This window comes from Fukomys damarensis, unplaced genomic scaffold, assembly GCF_012274545.1.
Source record: "Fukomys damarensis isolate Sample0158 unplaced genomic scaffold, DMR_v1.0_HiC HiC_scaffold_24, whole genome shotgun sequence".
In the NCBI taxonomy this organism is placed as follows: Eukaryota; Metazoa; Chordata; class Mammalia; order Rodentia; family Bathyergidae; genus Fukomys; species Fukomys damarensis.
In genome coordinates, this window is record NW_022900936.1 from 4,339,034 (window position 1) to 4,358,964 (window position 19,931).

The 19,931-nt window shown below is 59.7% G+C and overlaps 1 long non-coding RNA gene across 1 annotated transcript; it reads right to left on the reverse strand.

Moving 5' to 3' along the window:
• Nucleotides 1-1,809: 1,809 nt before the first annotated feature.
• Nucleotides 1,810-17,428, reverse strand: LOC104870760. Its single transcript, XR_002025748.1, has 3 exons — nucleotides 11,246-17,428; nucleotides 7,356-10,762; nucleotides 1,810-3,384 (listed from the first exon to the last, which is right to left on the reverse strand). It is a non-coding gene; the product is annotated as an uncharacterized LOC104870760 (long non-coding RNA).
• Nucleotides 17,429-19,931: the final 2,503 nt, after the last annotated feature.

Here is a 19,931-nt window from a genome sequence, read left to right on the forward strand (position 1 = left end):
ATGGTCACACACTGCAGACACGGACCCATCAAAGAACAAATTCAAAAAGGGGCTGTGCACCCCGAACAGGTGAGCTTTGTGGGATGTGACTTCTACCTGCACAAGGTCACGCAGAAGCAAACCCAGGCAGATGACGCACTGCACAGGGCCAGCTGGGTGCTGGGGGCGGGCGGGCGGTGCCACCCTGCGCTGGCTGCGGGTCCCGCTGGCAGCGTCCACTAAGCATGTGGCCAGGCGGCCGCAGGGCACTCCCTCTTCAATGGCACTTCTGTAACTCAAACAAGAAAAGCCTAAGCAAACAAATAAACAAAGGAGGGGGCGGGCTGCCGGGCAGCCGCTCCCACGCTGGGGCTGGGCGGCAGTGGGAACATTCCGTCCTGTCCTCAGCGGCTCTGAGTGACGCCAGCAGGTTCCGGTGCCGCCCTCGGCTGTGACCCCAGGATGCACCTGGGAGGGAGGCTCTGCCGCCGCCTCCGGAAGGGGCAAGCACCCCAGAAAGTCACCCAGGGTGACACTCAGATTCCTCCGACCTGGGCCTCCACCCGCCATCGTCCTGCCTCAGAGTCCCAGCGGGGAGCAGAGGAGTCAGGAGGAGCGGCCAGGCCAGAACGCCCAGGAGCGCCTTGCTCTTCCCCTGCGTTATTTCTTAACTGTAACATACAGTAAAGGGGCCCTGGAAACACTGGGTTTCGCCATTTCGGATTTGATTATAAAGATACAGTAACGGAATCCCCCAAACCGGTGACACTGTGATCCCCGATTTAGGGCCAGTGATGCTCCCATCTCCCCTTCCCCGACCGCAGGCGAAACATCCACATACGTACCTGCCTGCCTCGGAAATGGCTCAGTCACCCTCAGACCCGTTCTAAAATATCACTCTTTCCTTCACTTTTTTTTTTTTTGCAACTTCCTAGCTTACAGCCCTGCTCATTTTGAAGTCTACCTGAGGCTTGAATCCTATGGATGGACTGGTTTTTAACTTTGTATCAGTATACATTTCTATCAGTAACTTTGTACGCATACTTTGTATCGGTAATTTGCAATACAGTATGGCACAGGACTGGAATAAACCCCATGTCCATCTCCCTGAGCAGCTCCCAACCCTCTCGTCTCCACCCCACGGTGCCTGGGGGCCCCTTCCCACCCCACCCCACTGGGTTATTTTGAGGTAAATCGGTCACTTTGTCCATCCACAGTTCAGTAGCACCTCTGGGTGACAATTAAAAAAAAAAAGAATTGACACCATTACTTCCCAAAACAAGGCTAATGGTTCCTTCATTCAGGACTCAGAGCGCCTGGCTGTCTCCTGAAGGCTTTCAGTAGTCTTTCACAGACTGCAATTCCCGGGCTGAGGAGGACCGAGCGCTTGCAGGCTCTGGGTCTGGCCCGTGCCCCGCAGACCAGCCCGACCGGCCCAACTCACAGGCCCCTCCGCAGGCCAGGCTCCAGGCTCCAGGCTCCAGGCTCCAGGCTCCAGGCTCCAGGCAGGGTCGCTGCCCCTCCGAAGGCCTCCCACTGCTTTGCTCTCCCGCTTCAGTAGCCTTTAGAGCGGCAGCCCACACCAGCCGCTGCTCCGGAAGGGGTGAAACAGCAACATTTAATTCCCTTGCTCTTTCTTCATTGGCTAACTAACTTTCTATAACGAACTCTCACTGACTCTCGCAGGATATGTAACTCAACTCTGTCATCCCAGCACTCTGGGAGGCTGAGGAGGAGGATTATAAATAAGTACAAGACCAGCCTGGGCAATTTAACAATGTAGTGTGAGCCTATCTCAAGAAATAACATTTTTAGAAAGAGCTGGGGATGTAGTTCAGTGCAAAGGCCCTGGGTTCAACTCTCAGTACTAAAAAAAAAAAAAAAAGAACTTTTTCTTATCAACTCTGTTCATCAGAATGAGCAGGGAAAATTCTTGAGGCTGCTCCCTAAGTATCAGTTCTCAGAGTAAGCTGGTTCCCTCGCACCTCCCGAAGGGGAACACTTCGTTGACTTTTTTCTGAAAACATGGTGATAAACACAGGTGAGGACTGTGGAACAGAAAAGCAGGCATAACTGGAGGAAAGCACAGATCTATGCACTACTGGAGACCACAAGGCCAGGAGCTTGTGCAAGGAAGTCACCTCAGCGTGTGGCCTAAAGGAAGTGACTTCAGTGCGTGGCCCGAAGGAAGTGCGGTGAGTGAGCAGGAAAAGAGCGGCTCCTGCTGAGGCCTAGGCAGGAGGGAGCCCAGCACAGAGGCCCAGCACAGAGGCCACGTGCTTGCAGGGGTGGGGGTGTGGGCGAGGGAGGTAGAGACCCTGAGGGCTGCAGTTAGAGGGTTGCAGCTAGCAGAGCTTAGATCCTGCAGACCCTGTGGCTTCAAATTGGAAAGTGCCCTTAAGATTGTGTGCGGTGAAGCCTCAGGAACTTTCTGATACCCTGTGCGAAGGGAGCTCTGAGCTTGCAGACGAGCAGGCATTGGATCCAGGATGATCCCAGCGGTAAAAGGTTTGCATCAGAGACAGCAGTGTGAACTCACAAAGATACACAGAGCTGCGTGTAAAATATCCACACGTAGGTACACACACTCAGGTCACCACACACGCGTGTCTCTCTGCTCCGTCAGCCGTGAGAACTGGGAAGCACCCCCGCTCTGGGTCGTGCTGTCTGCCACCCTCTCTGAAACAAGGATCTGGGGGAAATGGCCGTGCTAGGACTGGGCAGAAAGTGCCCCAGCTGGTGCTGGACCGGAAGTGGTCAGCACCCAGACAGAGCCTCCCACGTGGGAGGGCAGGGCAGAGTGACCTGGGAGTGAACGGCAGGTGCGGCCAGCGGCCAGGGCTGGAAGGGGTCCAGTGACGAGAGGGTGGCACTGGGCCGGAGCCTAAAGCCACAGATCCACAGTGACCTAAGTCAGGGCCTGGTAAACACACCTGGGGAAGGAGCCCGAGCTCCTGTTACAGCAGAACTGCGCACAGCAGTGCGACAGCCGGGGGCCCTGGGCAGCACTGCGGCGGCCATCCGGGCAGACAGCACGAGTGCCCGGGACGGGAGCGGGTGGGAGGTCACCTCTGGACTCCTCCCAGAACCCCAGCTCAGTCCCACCATGAGAAACCCCAGACTGCAGCAGATGGCCTCTCTGGGACATTCTGCAAAACACCTGACAAGCCCTCCTTGAAGCCATCAAGGTCAAAGCAAGGAGACGCTGAGAAACTCACAGCTAGGCGGAGCCTGAGGAGGTGAAAGGTCATGTGTATCCTGGGCGGGGTCTGGGACCAGGAAAGGACAGTGTGGGAAACCAAGGATGTCAGAAGAAGGTGTAAGCTCCGGAGAATGCGGTGTTGCTGAAGGTCACAAACGGGCCCTGTGGGACGGCAGTATGGGGACACTCAGCGCTATCCTCACCTAAAATTAAAAAGCATATTTAGAAACAGAGTGTAGGCTGGGTGTAGCCGAGCGGTAGGGCACGAGCTTAGCATGCCCCAGAACACGAAGCACAGGGAGGAAAGGAGGCTACGGAGGGAGAGGGAGCTCTGGAGTGGGCCCCAAAGCCTTGGGTCTGGAGGTGGGGCCCGGGGGTCACGGGGGACATGACCAGAAGGGGTGTTCTTGTCCTTGGCTCCTCCCTGCTGTCTCTGCTTCCTGGCCCATCAGTGACCCCCTCTTTTGCACGGGGACATGGGCAGCCCCTGTCCAGCGAGCCCTCGGTAGAAATCTCTGTGGAGATGGCGCAGGGACGGGGCTCCGCCCTGCCCAGCCTCCTCCCTCCTGGCCTCTCGCTATTTCTTTCCACGCCTGTTTCTGTCTCGCACACTCGGCACAGGCTCGTGGAAAACACAGGCCTGTGTCTACGGAGGACAGGCGAGTGTGCGTCACTGTGACCCACCGCCTGGGGCCGCCGGCTCCGGGGTGAGGTTGACGCCGGGCAAGGCATGGCGAGTGGCTGTGTGAGGATGCTGGTGTGGGCAGCACCACCCAGCTGTCTCCACTGAGCCCTGTGTCACCCTGACAGGTGCCACGGTGGGACACACGGGCACGGAGCGTTCTTCAGGGTGCAGCCTTCTTAGAAAGCAGGACGGGGTGGCTGGCACAGGCAGGACCAGCCCTGGCTTCACCCGCTATCTGGTGTGGGGAACAGAAGCAGAAACTGAGGCTGGAGTGGTGGTGCACAACTGTAAGCCCAGTGACCGGGAGGCTGAGGCAGGAGGGTGGCTAGAATTTCATAGCATGATTTTGCTTCAAAAGACAGGAGAGAGAGAGAGAGAGAGGCTGAAAGAAGCAGATCTGGGCATCTTGGCACCAGTGCTGGGGCCCACGTGCCCACATTCTGGTGAGGCCTGGTGGACTCGTTGCCAATGAGTAGCCTCAGCTCTCGCAGCACCATTGCTGGGCACAGGTACGGTTATGACCACACTTTGTGCCCCACCCATGGTGCGTGGGGAAGGGTGGGGACACAGCCCTGCACCCTGCGCCCTGCTGGCCTCCCCGGTTTGTGGACTGTCTTGCCCAGGGTTTCTGGCTGCCGCAGGCCTGAGAGTGCAGGTTCTTCCTCCAAAGTGGGTGGGCCACGGAGAAAGTCAGGGGTGGCTCTGCTCCAGGCTGGCAGCCTCCAGGGGACGAGGCCAAGCCCATGCTAAATCAAGACTCCACTCCAGGGTCTCCTGCCCTGGCCTGGAGGGGCTGTGGGTCCCAGCTGAGCAGGCAGCAGTCAGCTCTCCCAGGCCGACTGACCCAGGCTCCTACACAGAGCGGTGTCTCCTAACGTCCCTGAGCCTGGGTTTTCTCTGTCAGGATGTATGGAGACCACAAGCTGAGGATCTTCAAGACAGTGAAAATAACTTTTTGAGACAAAGTCTTACGGCCTTGAACTCACTGCGTAGCCCAGGCTGGCCTTGAGCACACTGCAATCCTCCTGCCTCAGCCTCTCAAGCGCTGAGATTACAGGCACACACCCAGGATGGTGAAACTGTAGCAGTTCAGAGCTGCCACCCATCTCTGTGGTTGGAGCCTGGCTTCTGACACACAGAGACATGTGGCGCAGTACTGACGTGGGGTGGTACTCGTCGAATCCTAGCTCAGCCCCTGTCCTGAGCGGTGGGAGCCCCCGGGGCTGCGCTGCCCAGTGCTGTCCCACCCCGCTCAGCTCCAGAGCAGCCCTGGCCGTCTGGAGAACACCATGTGAAGCAGGCCCAGTGCACACGTGTGCTCACTCGTGTCCAGGCCACCCCCACACACTCACTGCCCTAAACGCCCTCGTGTCCACACACGCAGGTGCACACACCCACTCACATATCACACAGGGAAACCGTGCAAAGGAAGGAAATAGTGAGGGATAAGGAGGTGGATGTGGAACGATCTCCCTCGTCAGGGATCAGGCGTCTGTCCTACCAAAGTCCGGACAGCAGTTTTCAGGGAAATAGAAAAATTCACCTTAAGATGAATATGGAATTTCAAGGGATCCTAAAAAGCCGAGCCCCTCTCAGAAGAGCGAGGATAGAGGACTCTTGCTTCCCGATTTCAAGGCTCACGGCAAAGCCACAGTAGCACGAATTGTGACGCTGGCCGGAGGACCAGTGCGGAGCAGAGCAGCGACGTGGGGACTAGCAGCGTGTACGCGGCCAGACGAGAGCACGAGAAGGACCGTCTCTTCCACAACTAAGGCTGGGGGCTCTGGGCATCACAGGCAAAACAATGAAGCGGGACCCTTACTTCATACCGTGCACAAAGATTAATTCATAATAGGTCCAAAAATCAAAACATAGGACCTACTACTATAAAGCTCTCAGCAGAAAACACGGTATAACAGCTTCAGGACATTAGATTTGGCAGTGATTTCTTGATATGACACCAAAGGTGAAGGCAGCAAAAGAAAAAATAGGTACTTTGGACTATGTCAAAATTTAGACAATCTGGGAGGCTGAGGCAGGAGAATTGCAAGATTGAGCCAAAACTAGGCAACTTCGTGACTTACTATCAAAATTTAAAAAGTAATATATTAAAAGGGCTAAGGATTTAGTTCAGTGTAAATGCCATTGTTCAATCCTCAATGTCATAAAAAACAGCTTCTTGCAATGAAGGACACAACCACAAAGGCGACCCATGAAATGGGAAAAAATATTTTCAAATCCCGTATCTGATAAAGGATTAGTACACAGAGTACATGGAGGACACGGAGGACTTCTAAACTTCAGCCACAAACTGAGATCCAAAAATGGGTAAAGGACTTGAACAAACATTTCTCCAAAGACATACGAGTGAAAAGACGTGTTAGGGAAACGCGAACTGAATCACAATGGGATGTCACAGCATCATCTCACACACACAGGGCGGTCACGGCAGAACACCAGAAGGGAAGGGCGTGGAAGAAGGCGTGGAGAAAGCTGACCCTTGCACACGGTGGGCACAGTTGGAAAATGGTGCAGCCTCTGTGGAAAATAGCTGGGCAACCTCAAAAAGTGAAACACTGGGGCGGGGGACTTGGCTCAGTGGTTCTGCCTCCTGCCTCACAAGCACAAGAGTCTGAGCTCAATCCTCGGTACAAAAAAAAAAAAAAAAAAAGCGAAACAGCTGGGTGTGGTGGTACACGCCTGTAGTCCCAGCACTCCAGAGGCTGAGGCAGGAGGATCGCCAGCCTGGGCTACACAATGAGACCCTGTCTCAAAAAAAGAAAAGAAAATGGAATAAAGGCACAAAAAAGCAAAACGCAGAGCTACCTCGTGCTCCAGCCATTCCACTGCTAGGTCCACACCAGAACTGTGCACGTGAAATTAGCTGTGATGGTGAACTTCATATGGGGTGAAGGAAAACCCAGAAAGGTCTGGTGGTGCAGGAGGCAGGGCCCACCCTGGAGTCACGAGCAGGGCCACGGCGAGCACCCTGTGGTCAGAGTGGCCTGGACGCCCTGGAAGTGAGCGTACAGGGTCCAGGCCCAGCACCATCTGCTGCAGCGCACACCTGCTGCTCACCCCTGTCCTGTGCTGCGCTTTGGCCTCAGCCACCCCGCCAGGCCCGGGGCAGGTGGGGATAGGAACACTGTGCCACAGGGGCAGAAGGGAAGCAGGGCCATCCCAGGGACAGCCATTGGCGGGGTCCTGACCCCAGCAGCAGTCCAACTGCACCCCCTGCCACCAGGGCCAAGGCCGCCCGCCCCAGTGGCCACACTGGCGGCACCGGTGCTGCCTGGATCGAAGGCTGTCTGGGGCCGTCCGGAGGGTGCCTCCTCCCAAAGAGGCCATCAGTTCACCACCTCCGGGTGGGCAGCCTTGCGCGCCCAGCTTGGGGCCGTCACCAGCCGAGGACCCCCCTGCATAGCACCCCCGCCACAGGACCAGAGGCCGAGCACACAGCAGGCGTCTGTTACTCCCTTGTCACAATACCTGGCCGCCAGTCTACGTCCTCTGCAGTGGACAGAGGAAGGGGATCTTTCTCCAGCTGTGTGCTCTCTTTGTTGCTCTGTACGAGACCGCATAAGATGAAAACTTTCCCGGCGGTGCCCAGGCTGCTGGGGCTGTTGGGCAGGTCCAAGCCCTTCAGGCCCTGACAGATGCTCTGTGGGATGCGTGTGCAGGCTTTGCCACCCGCCGGGAGGAGGGGCTGCTCTGCCCCAAGCTCCTTGGCCTTGAGCAGCTCACCCTGCCTGTGTGCCATAGCCGTGCCAGGCAGGGAGAGGGTCCTGGGTGGGTGCGGTTTACTTCAGCAGGGTAGGCACAGGCACAAGTTCCCATAAACGAGGTGTGACTGGAAACTACACCCTGAACATTTAATCTGTATTATAGTAAAGGGCACACATCACCATGGAAACCCCTGAAAATCCTCCCCTTTGCTTCAAACACCCTCCTCCCACGTCCCAGCCCCTCCTGCAGCGGCTCTGGAGCCCTCTTTCCTGGGTGTCTTTAGCTGCGCCGTCCTGGCTGCCTCAAGGTCCTGAATGGATACAAAATGTTTCCGTCATGGTCATTTTGACTTTGGGGAGGAGCCTGGGGTCACACGGTGCCAGGTCCGGTGACCAAGGTGGATGAACACACAGCGTTGTGTTCTCATGAGCTGCCTTTCTTTTGGGGGACCCTGGGCAGCAGCAGTCACTGTATTGTTGATTACACCTTGTGAAGGTGCAAAAGACTTCCAGAGCTGTTTCAGAAAGTGGCAAGAATGGGGGTATGAGTGTGTTTGGAGCTCTGGGGAGTATTCTGGGGGTGAATGGCTGTGTGACTTTTACGGTAACAATTTAAAAATGTAAACACGTGCTGTGTACTCTGACACTCTGGTACCACCAGCCCGTCCTGCAGCACATGCACCGCCTGTGTGTTGCACACCCTCTGTGGGCCTCCCCTCCTGCCTCAGAGAGCTGCCACACCAGGTACCGCTCACCCTGGCCTCCCCACTATGCCTTGGGTCTTGGGGGCCCCCTCCTCACAACCTCCCCTGGGCCTCCTGCAAGGATGAACATTCCTGGCTTTGGAAACAGCTCAGATCCAGGCTGGGGCGGGGAGCAACAGTACCCTAAAGCTAGCAAGAGGCACAGGGGTCAGAGGGCACTGCCCACCCTGCCCTGTGCCCCAGAGCACAGCTCCTGGTGTCTTCACCCGGGCAGCCCCACCCACCTTCCTACTCCACTGGGCTGCATCGTGAACCAGTTGTGTCTCTGTTCCTGGAAGCTTCCCAGCCAGAGTGTGGGTGACAAGGCCACCTTCATTGGCCACCGGTTCCCATCACCCAAGCAGTCTGCCCATGGGAGGGACCAGGCAGTCTAGGCTCTGCCTGCAGCAGCAAGCTCCGACCCCACAGCCCAGCCCAGCGTGCTAACCCTGCCACTCTGCCTACGCCTTCAGCACCTGTCCTGGTGCCTGCCTCAGGCCCTCGCAGGCACCACGCTGGGCCTGTCCCCGGGCTGGTGCTCCCCTGTCCCCTCTATGGCTCTCTCTGGGCCGAAGTGTTGCTGTGTGACTCATCCGTTCCTTATCCCAGCCGGCCTGTCCCACCCCAGCGCCGGGTGCCCACCCCAGGGCCCAGCACAATGACAGAATGAGAAAAGGGAAGCGGCTGGGCGGGCTGCTCCGGACAGAAGCACGGCTGCTGGGGGAGAGGTGGAGTCTGTAGGACTGCTGTCCGAGACCCCCAGAGTCCCCAGCTCTCTCTGTCACTCATGAGAGCCTGCAGCTGCCAGGGACCCCTGGCCAGCCTGGTGACACAGAACAGTGAGCCTCGGGGGACGGGGCACCAGCAGCAGCCCGAGCACAAAGCACCGAGGTCACCCGGAGCAGACAGGGCAGCCTCTGGGGCACGAGACTCCTCGCTGGTGTCCTCTGGGCTGTGTGCTCCTCGCCTTCTCATAGCCCGGGGTCCCATTTGCCCCAAGTTGAGCGCTGGCCAGTGGCAGCCAGTCGGGGCCTGGATTCGATCCTGCCTTTCAAAACCCATGCTCAGAAACCACGATGGCCTGTAGTACTGGAAGCCAGGCATCTCCTGGGGACAGACACGGCTGCTGCCCTGGCTGGAGCCCCTCCCCAGGCCAGTTCCAGGAAGCCTGGTCAAGGCCTGAGTGCAGAATCTGCTCCGGGCAGTGGCTCCCTGGGGACCCAGCTGCTTGTCCCACCTCCTCAAGGTCAAGTGCAGGAGGCCGAGCCAGGCCAGTCCCAGGGACCAGTGCACCCAGCTGGGGGCAGCACCCCAAGGGCAGGCGATGTCACGGGCTGTTAGGGTTGAAAGCAGACCCTTCCCACACAGGCCTTGTGCTCAAGGTCACCTTGGGGGACAGAAGTGGCAACTCCTGGTCCCTCTGATCCTTCCCCCACTGCCTCAGTGCCACTGGCTGCCTGACTGCCCGGAGTTCAGCTCCCAGCCCTGGCGCGCCGGCTCCTCCTCCTCCCTGGACCGTGCTGGTCTCTGAGGGGTGACCCTGGCCACCTACAGGTGCACACAGAGCCTGTATCTGCTTTGGCCTCAGGGTGAGGGCAGGTGTGGGGACACAGGGAGGATGAGGCCCGGACTTATATCTGGCCTGAGTGGGCTGGTGGTGTCAGCCCGGGCTGGCAGCCCTCCCAGGGAAGGAAACTTTCCCTGGCGGTGTCCTGTGACTTGAAGGATGTGGCCCCTTCCCTTGGAAGCCCCCAGCTGCCAGCCACAAAGCAGAGGTGGGCCCGGCCCAGCAGGGCTCCAGGAGCTCAGGGCTCACGGGCACCCACTCCCAGCCTCCTGCACCCCAACTGTGCCTCTGGGTACCTGCTGCACCCAGCCCCTGGCCTGAGATCCCTTTTCCTCATCAGCTCCTGCCAAACGACCAACTCTAAAGGTCCAGCTTAGTCTGGGAAGGCCAGAAGGTGCTGCCTTATTTCTGTGGGTTTTCTGGTCTCTGAGTTCAAGTCATCCCATCCTTGTGCCACTGTTCTCCCGCCTGGCCGGACCTGGCTGGGACTGGGGAAGGGGCCTGGAATCCAGGGCCACCTGCACAGCCTGCCGGGACACCTGCCCCACCAACCCCAGGCCAACTGCAAAGAGCTCCTCTGCTCCCACCTAGCACACTGGCCTCTCTGCTGCCTTCCTCCATGAGCCTTAGCTTTCTTTTCTTGTCCAACATTCTAAAGTATGTACATGTGTCTAGCTTTGCCTGCGTTTTTTGTCTTGCTGTTGTTTGGGTTTTTGAGGCAGGGTCTTTCTATGTACCTCAGTGGCCTTCAATTATGTAGCCTCAGGCTGGCCTCAAACTCATGGTGATCCTCCTGCCTCAGCCTCCTGAGAGCTGGGATCACAGGTGTGTGCTCCGGTGCCTGGCTTGCCTGGTTTGGATCTGTAGGGAGCAGGACATCACTGTGTATCTTCCAGGGCTTGCCCCACTTGGCCTTGAGTCACTAGGCAACACCAGAGTGGCTCTGTGCAGCTGTGGTCACCCGTGTTTGAAGCCACAGTGGGTGCCTGCCCGTGGCTGCCTGAGAACCCAGCTCCTCTTTGGTGACAGGCACAGAGCTATGTCTGGCCTGCTGGGACATCTGAGCAAACACACTTGTCCTGGTCCCCCAGGAAGGTGCCTGCTTGGCAAGGGGCACACCTGTGTGTTTAAACCTCAGGAGAGTGTGGGACAGATCTCGGGGTTTAGCCCACAGTGCCCCAGGGGCATGAGGCGAGACACCCCTCTCCTGGTCAGGATGCCGGACCTATTTCTGTGAGTCTGGGGGGCATGCAGTCCCCACTACAGCCAGATTTGTGCACCCTGTGTGTGCCCGACACCCGACCATCTCAGGTATGTGTGGTGGCCAAACCATCCAACGCCTACCTGTGGACCCGCGTCCCTTTCTCCAGGGGCCACCGCTGCTCTTTTTCTTGCCAATTTGTGGGAAATCTTCATTTTCTATGTAATTATACTGTCTACTCTGGGCATTGCAAACACGCCTCTCCAGTCCGCGGCCTTGTCCTTCACACTTCTTCTAGGTGGTTTTGATAGACCTGTTTTTTGCCGTTGTTCTTGAGTCGGAGTCTTGCTAGGTAGCCCCGGCTGGCCCCGTGCTTGCTGTGGTCCTCTTGCCTCAGCCATGACAGGGTCACGGAGCTGGGCTGGCCACAAGGACGCAGCCACGAGGAGGCTGGCCCTGCGAGGTGGGAGCTACCCCGGGGCAGGAAGTTTCAGCCCCGTCCTCAGCCATGACACGGACAGCAGACGTCCACGGGTGCCCCGGGCGGCACAGGACGTGTCATGGACAGACACGGAGAACCAGAGAGATGACACGCGCGGCCGCTGTGAGTGCAGCAGGGTCCTCCTGAAGACACCGCTGCTGAGCAGAGGCCGTGGACCGGCCCGGCCAGACAGGCCTGGGCCCCGATCCCGCCCACCTGCTGCAGCACACCTGAGAGGACAGGGCCAGCCCGGGTGGCACCGGAACTCTGTGCCGGCATAGTGGTCTGCAGGTCCCTTTGGGGGATTGGTGAACCGCGTCCTAGGTAGGAGGTGAAAGGGGTGAGTGTCATCCACAGGGAGTCCCGGGGGACCCCTGTCCCTGCCCCAAGCATGCAAGGCAGGAGTGCCGACCTCCACATGCCTGGGACTCAGGCACACCCACTAGCACCCAGGGTCGCGCAATGGTTCCCAACCTGCTATGCTGAATCCAAGGCACAGTGGCTTGGGTGCCCGAGGACTGCCAGGGGCTGCTGTCCTCACCGGGGTCCACATAGCCCTCCAGCAACAGTGAACCCCAAACCAAGGCATGTGACAGGGTAAGGAGAGAGCCTGGCCCACAGGAGGCCTGGGGCTCCACCGCAGCCCCGCAGCACGGAAGGAGCCGTCAGGGAGCAGTCTGACCTGGACATCTGCCTTCGGGGCCTGCGCTGGCCCCTGAGAGGTTTTCCCCAGTGGTCCCTGAGCTGGCCTGAGCAAGGCACCCGAGCTCGGTGGGTGCAGAAACCTGGGCCGCAGAGACAACACCACCCGCTTGCTGCCCCAGGTCTGAGGGCGGAATTCTGCTGTTCCCCGGCATGAAGCTGCCTGGACCTCTGGGGGAAGAGTGTGACCCACAGGCAGCTGGCGTGTGACCCGCCCCGGGGGCCTTTCTGCCTCTCTCCCCATCCCGACTGGGTCTGAGAGCCAGGGGGCATTTGGATTTCAGGTCCCCCACATGCCGCCTGGCTTCCAGCCAGCACCTGGTGTGGGGCCAACCACAGACTCGCTGACAGCAGGTGAGCCCTGGAGGCCCGCGATGTGCGGGTGGGAGCAAGGCAGTGAGGACGGAGACAGGGACGCAACTGCTCACTCCTACGCCCGAAGCACTGCCGTGGGGCTCGTTCCTACTGACTCACTTCCTTCGCCCAGCCTCCTGGAGAGGATGACGGTGCGGTGATTAACACTCCGGCCCACCAAGGCCGGCTCACAGCACTTGAACGTTCTGGTTGGCTTCTCTGTCTGTCTCCGGAGACATCTGCCCTGTGTGGGAAGATCTGGGAGCCTGAGCAGGATGAGGAGGCCTCTTCCCAGCCTCCCCCATGCGTCCCTGCGGGGGGCTGTGCTCTGCCAGGCCCCTCGGCAAACAGTGGGTCCAGCACCCCTCTTATTCCCTAGCAGAGCCGTTACCCTGAGACCCCTGGGGCAAGGTGCAGGGACTCTGCTGGGTTTGCTCAGGAAGTGGTGGTGGCCCGAGTTTTAGGAGCAGGAAGCCTTGCGTCCACGCACGGGGCAGGCACTGTCCTCCCCATGTATCTGCCAGAGAGGCCGTAAGTTCCTCTCACCAGGGCTCGCCTCACTCCGTCCATCCCTCCCGTCCCTTGCACACCAGCTTGTCACCTGCCTTGCCTCCTCTGCTGCCTGGTGCCCACGCCCACCACTGGCCCAGATCAGCGGCCCCCAAGTCACTCTGCAGAGGCAGGGGCCATGGCTGGGCCAGGCCGGGTGCAGGCCCGAGGGCAGGGATCTGGACACCCCGGGCCTTGCACAGAAGAGCGGGCGTCCCCATCTGGGGTCCGCCTTCCAGGGGAGCTGCAGAGCTCTCTGGCTCATCTGGCCGTGGCATCGTCGGAGACTGACATAGGAGGGAGGGTGCCATCCGCACGAGGTGCCAGCCTCGAGGTGCCCTCCAGCAGGACCAGAGCCCATCTGGGGCCACAGTGAGGAGGCGGGGGCGTCCTGGGCTCTTCTGCGGCCCCAGCCCCAAGGCAGGCAGGAGAAGGGTTCAGGATGGGAGGCCTGAGCTGTGCTTTACCAGCCCCACCCCCCATTTCCTCTACTGGGAGTCAAATCTAGCGCCTCTGCACCGCGCTACAGCCCCAGCCTTTTTGTTTGTTTTTGAGACGGGGTCTCACTGAGTAACTTCTTGCCCAGGCTTGGCCCAAGCTCCCAGTGCTCCTGCCTTAGCCTCGCAGGGCACTGGGATGACACAGGTCCAAAGGGTGTGTGCAAAATGTAAGGCAGAGAAGCTGCGGGGCCCTGGGGAGGCTCCCGGCAGCAGGGAAAGGAGCCAGCCATGCGCCGGTCAGTCTGAGGGAGTCCGTGTGGGCTCCACCCAGGGGTGCCCGTTACCGCCCACACAGGCTCAGGGAGGGAGCTGGCAGGCGGGGTCCTCGGTGGTCACGGAGCTCCCCACCCAGGTACACATCACCCACTGGCCGCTCGTCCCCCGGTGTGCCCTGCCTGCACCACTGGGTGCTGTACTTGGCACGAACCGTGTCAGCCGGCCCCATGTTGGTCAGAACTCAGCAGGAGTCCAGGACAGGAGCAGGGGTGTGTGTGTGTGTGCACACCTGTTCCAGAGAAGAGGGCCACTGGGGAATGGGAAGTGAGGAAATGTGGTGTAGACTGATCTGAACTTTCCAAGGATCCAGGTGGATGCTGGGTAGAAGATGATGGTGTGGGAAGGGGAGGGTTTGGTAAGACAGGAGGAACGGAAGGGGACCCAAACGGCTGTGGCCATGGTGGGGGCTGCATGTACGAGTGCACAAGGCCAGGAGGCACCTGGCAATCCATCGGCTTCCTGTAAAGGGATGCCCTCTGCACGTCCGGTGGGTCTGACCACTGAGGCCGCCCAGCCTCGGCATATGTTCTAGCCGCGCTCCCAGCCCACCTTCTTGCTGTGACTTCAGACTCCTGCCCCCGGGCACACCATGGCTGGCCAGCCAGCACTAGCTGTGTACGATGCCGCTGTGCTCAGGGCCGGGAGGCTGCCCGACGTCCCCCAAGATGGAGCAGCCACCTCCAGCCACAGTCCAGGGTCTGGGCCAGCACCAGGCTGGGTGTCCAGGCAAACATGATGGTGGGGACCAGCAGGAAGTCGGGGTTTTCAGGAGGGGTGACTGACTTCCTAGAAGGAAGGCCAGGGTGCGGCTCAGGTCAGGCTGATGCTCTCCCAAGCCAGGCTGACAGGACCAGGGCCCATCCTCTCACGCATGCGCGCCCACTCCCCTGCACGCACACGTACACCTGCCCACACTCGCAGGCACAGGCCGCCCATACACACGAGGCACACACCTCTGCGTGTGACACACATGACATCTGTGCACACAGCAGGGGTTCCGGGGGCGCCAGCTCCCCACTGTGCCCTGGAGCTCCCCACACTCCGTGGCCCTGGGGTGCCCTCCCCAGCAGCAGCCTGCACCTCACACGCATAGTGGGGCACCCACACCTCTCTTCTCCACCATACTGATCGACAGCCATGCCAAGGGGATTTTTTTCCAAGCAAGGTGACTGTGTGCCTGTTTGTGTCCTCCCTACTGTGCCCCCCCCCAGGGAGCCATGCCCACAGCTTCCCAGGTGCCAGCTTAAGGGCAGGGTTGGGAAGCTGGTCTGGGTGACCCCGAACTTCTGGAGCAAGAGCCCTGGGACCCCATTCCTCCACCACTTGGGGCCCTGTGGCCTGGAATGCATCTTCTGGTGTGGCAAGTCCTCCAAGCTGGTGACCAACAGAGACCAAACACAGCCTCAGGGAGCCGGGCATCCGGACAGAAAAGCCAGACCCTGGGAGGAGATGAGGTGTCGGGGGACAGGGACCCTCTGGAGGCCCCACTGCCCTCCTACTTCTGCAGCCTTCTGGGAATGGTGTTTACAGGTCCAGACACCGAGGACACGGAGACAGGGCCTATAGAGGGTGAGACAGAAACCAAGAGGCCATGCCAGGCTCTCCCCGGGACATCCCAAAGGTGCACGTCCCACCCTCTTCCCAGAATTCACCTTCTGTCACCCCATTCCCCTGGCAGAACCCTGTATGGATCTAGTACAGACGTCCTCTCCCATCTGCTCCCGCCCAGCCCGAGGGCCTACTGTCCAATGCCCAGTGTGAGCCCAGCCCACTCTTCCTCACCCTTGAAACAGCAATTTCTGAGTGCTTGCCCTGAAACCTGGGGGAGGCTCAACACATGCACCAGTCCAGGTGACACCAGCCTGGCAGGTGTCCTCGATGAGCTCTTACAGAACAGGTGCCCTTGTGACCGACATGAGCCCCACGTCCTGATTTCCAGATCGCCCATCTTCAGGGCCGGGCCCGGGGCCAGAACACGGGGCTCTGACACCAGTGAGTCACCCTTGGCTGTGCCCGGCCTGGGAAGAGCTGGGCACCTGGCTGCACAAACAACTGCTCGCTGGCTCGCTCACATCCCTTCATCCTCACCACTGGCACTTTATCCCGTCTTCAGCATAAAGTGTGCAGGAAGTGCTGAGTGGTCAGGGCACATACTTCAGGCAGCCACGTAGGAAGAGCTCCTGGGCTGCCTGAGCCCAAGGCAGGGCTCCAAGTGGGAAGCTCTGCTGTGCTGAAGCATTCCAGGGAGGGAGAGGGGTCACGGGGCCAGAGGGAAGGGGTCCTGCCCCCAAAGATGCTTTGACACACGGTCTCGCTGTGTAGCCCAGGCTGGCCTTGGATTCATGGCAATCTTCCTGCTTCAGCCTCCCGAATATGGGGATCACAGGTGTGCTCCGCCATGCCAGGCTGAAAGTGAGTTGGCCACTTCCATGGACAGCTGAGGCTCTGCCTTCAGGGACCTTCTGAGGCTGTGCCCGGCTCCAGCCGCCTTCAGGGCCCGCCTGTGGGGGTGTGGCCCGGAGCTTCCAGGAGAGGACAGCAGGCGCTGCAGGCTACACCTGCACAGGCAGCGGCCAGAGTAGAGGCGCAGAGCAGAGGAGCGCAGGGCTCAGGCCGGCACCTGAGAAGCCGGACGCTGGCACTCTGGGGGGACCTCAGAGTAGGCTGGGCTGGTGGGGGAACCACAGACAGGGCCACACTGGAGGTGCCAGACAAGGAGCAGGGGTGCTGGGGCAGGAGGCTCCGACGCAGGCCCCTGGCTGGAGCCCGAATTCCCACCTCTCTTGTGCTCAGGATATGCTTGGAATTTAACAGCAGTCCAAAGTAAACAGGACCGGGGAAAAAGTATAAAAACTTGGGCAGAAGACATGTAGCACGTGCCGGGCCCACCTCTGTTCTGGAAGTGACCATGGGTCTGGGCTGCGACTCCCGCTTCTGTCCGCGTCACAGCCCTGCCCTTCCAGCCAGCACACCAGGAGGGAGGGGGCCCACAGTGACCAGAAGCACTGCGGGAACGTGTGGCCCTCCCAGAAGGGGTTCGGCCAACACCCCACTCCCAGTCTCTCCCGGCGTGCTCTGGGCGGGACCTCAGGACCTGCACCAGCGTGAGAAGGGGACCGTGGCAGGGCGCAGGTCTGGAGTCATGAGAAAAGCTCTGCCGTCGCACGGGGCATTGCTCAGAGCCTGGTACCATGGAGAACTTACCCACCGCCTTCTGAGCACATGTAGATTCCTGAGGAGCCGGAGGGCCTGCACTTGTCTGCCTGCCTGGTGTGCCCGTTCCTCGGCCCCTGCCTGGCCCCTGCTGCTGGCAGCACCATACCTCATGGCAGAGGACCCAGGGCTTGTGCGGCTGTGGAGCTCAGAGACACAGCCTGAGCTTCCCTCCACAGTGAAGGCTGCTGCTCCCAATAGCACCCGCGGTAGCCAAGGTCAGAATGTTCTGGAAGGACTGAGAATGAGGAAGTTTGTGCTGAGTCAGGGCAGGCTGAGTGGCCGCAACATGCAGGTTGTGCAAGCCCCACTGGAGGCAGCGTGCCCTCGGGGCCAGGGGTCACTGCCAAGGACAGAGGGCTGAGCCAGAAATGAGTGTGTTAATTAAGAGAACAAACAGGAAGGCTTTTCGCCTGCCCAGACCTCCGCCAGGGTCTCCTGTGAGACAGACGACAGCGTCGGGGCCCTCCAAGGACAGGCAGTCTTGCTCTGTACAGGGAGGCTTGGTGCGGTGACGTGAGCAGGGCGGGGCACGCAGCCTGCAGCTGCACGGGCTCGGGGGAGACGGGCCAGGCTGCGGGCAGGTGGCCCCGGGTCCCAGGGCTCACAGCAAATTCTGCATCCGGCCTGGGACCAGGGCTTGCTCTGTGCCTGATGATCTGCACCTTCGCCCTGCACACAGAGCTTTTCTTGGGCCCTTCCAGGAACGGAATTTTCCTGGAAGGTCAGAGCAAACAGGATGGAGAAAGTAGCTTCGGGCCCAAAGACAATGGGCAAAGCTGGCAGCAGAGCACGGTGCCCACGGGTCTGCCCTGCTGGTGCCCTGAGAAGTGCAACTCTTAATCCTGCTCAGCTGTTACCTGCCAGCTGCTGCACGGTGCGCACAGGCACACGCGCGCGCGCACACACACACACACACACACACGCACACATGCACACGCACGCCACTGCTTGGGGCAGGACCTCAGCCCAGCTGGGACATCAGGAGCTTACCCCGTACACCAGGCTGCTCTAAGGAAGAGGAGTCTGGGCAGCACTCCTGTGCCCTTCAGCAGTGCCACATGGCCTGTGTGCAGGGTGGGACGTCTCATCTAAGCATGAGGACAGCTCCTCCTCTCACTCGCGGAGACCGGAAAACCCACCTCCGTGGCCAGGCGGCAGAGAGCAGGATGGGGGACTCACCAGGAAGAGGTCTTTCTTGGCACAGTGCAGATAGGCAGCAGGTATACGCGCATCTTACAGGCAGCTCCCGCTCAACAATGGCACTGAGGCCGGCTGTGCGCACCGCCCTGGGTGATCTCAGGGCACAACGAGGGAGTCCTCTCTCCATCCTGCTGCATATGCCCAGGACTGGAGCAGCCAGCCACTGGCTGCCGGTCTAGGCCAGGAGGAGAATCTGCGCTGCTCTAGGCCTGGTTGTGGAACCTCAAACACTGAAAACAAAGCACACTCGACTGTTCTAGGCAACGGTCAGACAGGCTGCAGTGACCCGGGAGCAGGGACTCACTGAGGCAGTGGCAGTGTAAAAGGCGGCCCCGGCACACTGACAGAACCTTTCAGAAGCTGGGTCTATGCCGACGACCGATCTGCATCTCGCTTCCCTCTCTAAGCATCTCATGTGCTGGGGCAGCCCCAGGAGCCTGTGCAGGGGGGACCAGCGCGGTTACTGCCATGGGGCGGTGGCTCCTTTCCTCTCTTGAGCTGATGGCCGGCTGGCAGTACAGAGGCAAAGAGAGGCGCTGCCGCTTGGGCCCCAGTGTCTCTGCCTGCAGCTGTGGCCGGCGGTGCTGGGCTCACTGGGTAGCCACGGGCACTGAGTGAGCTGCAGGCCCTACACTGCCGACGAGAAACCTGCACTGTGCGTCCCACTGCCGGCTGCCCATTCCCTGTGGAGCCTCGCATTTCTAGAAGTCAGTGCTTTCCACACTAAGGGCCCCACGGATTCACAGGTGCGGTTCTCAAGCACAGAGCAAAGGACCGCTGACCAGACAGCCGGTGACCCTGGGACCCCGCGGCCCTGCAGAGCTGCTCCCGGGGTTGGGGGGCACGTGCTTGTGTGCATTTCTAGGTTAAGGGGCTCTCAGACTCTCGGTGGCCGCTATCCCCACACTGCTCTGTAAGTCAAGGAAAAGGAGATGTGCACCCAGCTGGCAGAAACGGTCAGTCCTGCCAGCGCTTGCTGAGCTTGTGGCCAGAGGGAGCTCCAGGGCCCGAAGGCTCCCTCTTCCGATCTGCAGAGGATCTTCTCATTTCCAGCCGCTCAAAGGAGATCTCAGGGTAAATACTGTGCCTATCAGAAATTCCCAGGCTCAGCACACGGAGGGTCACTTGAGAAGGCCCAGACTCCCTCTGAAAGGGAACAGTACCCGGGCTACGTCCTCCACCTGGGCAAACAACACTGGACCTAGACGCAAGAGGGAAATTCCTGAGTCTCGGCTGCCCTGGACTAAAGGCATCTCAGGGCCGTTTTGGGAATGGCCGGCTTCTGCCACATCTGGATACCCAGATCTAGTGCGTGGCTCTACAGAGCAGGAAAGAGGATGAGCTTCAGATAGGAAGTGCCAGCAGGATTTCCAGCCTTTAAAACCAAACCTGCCAGGCTCGCACCCTGGGTCTGCCTCACATGTCCATCTCAGAGCAGTTGGGTGGCAGCTGAAGTCCTTACTCAAGACGAGCTGAGGCCCCTGGCCAGCAGCCTATTTCCCCATGGGATCAGACACAGCAGCACCAGGAAGGCCCAGTTGCCTAGGAGCA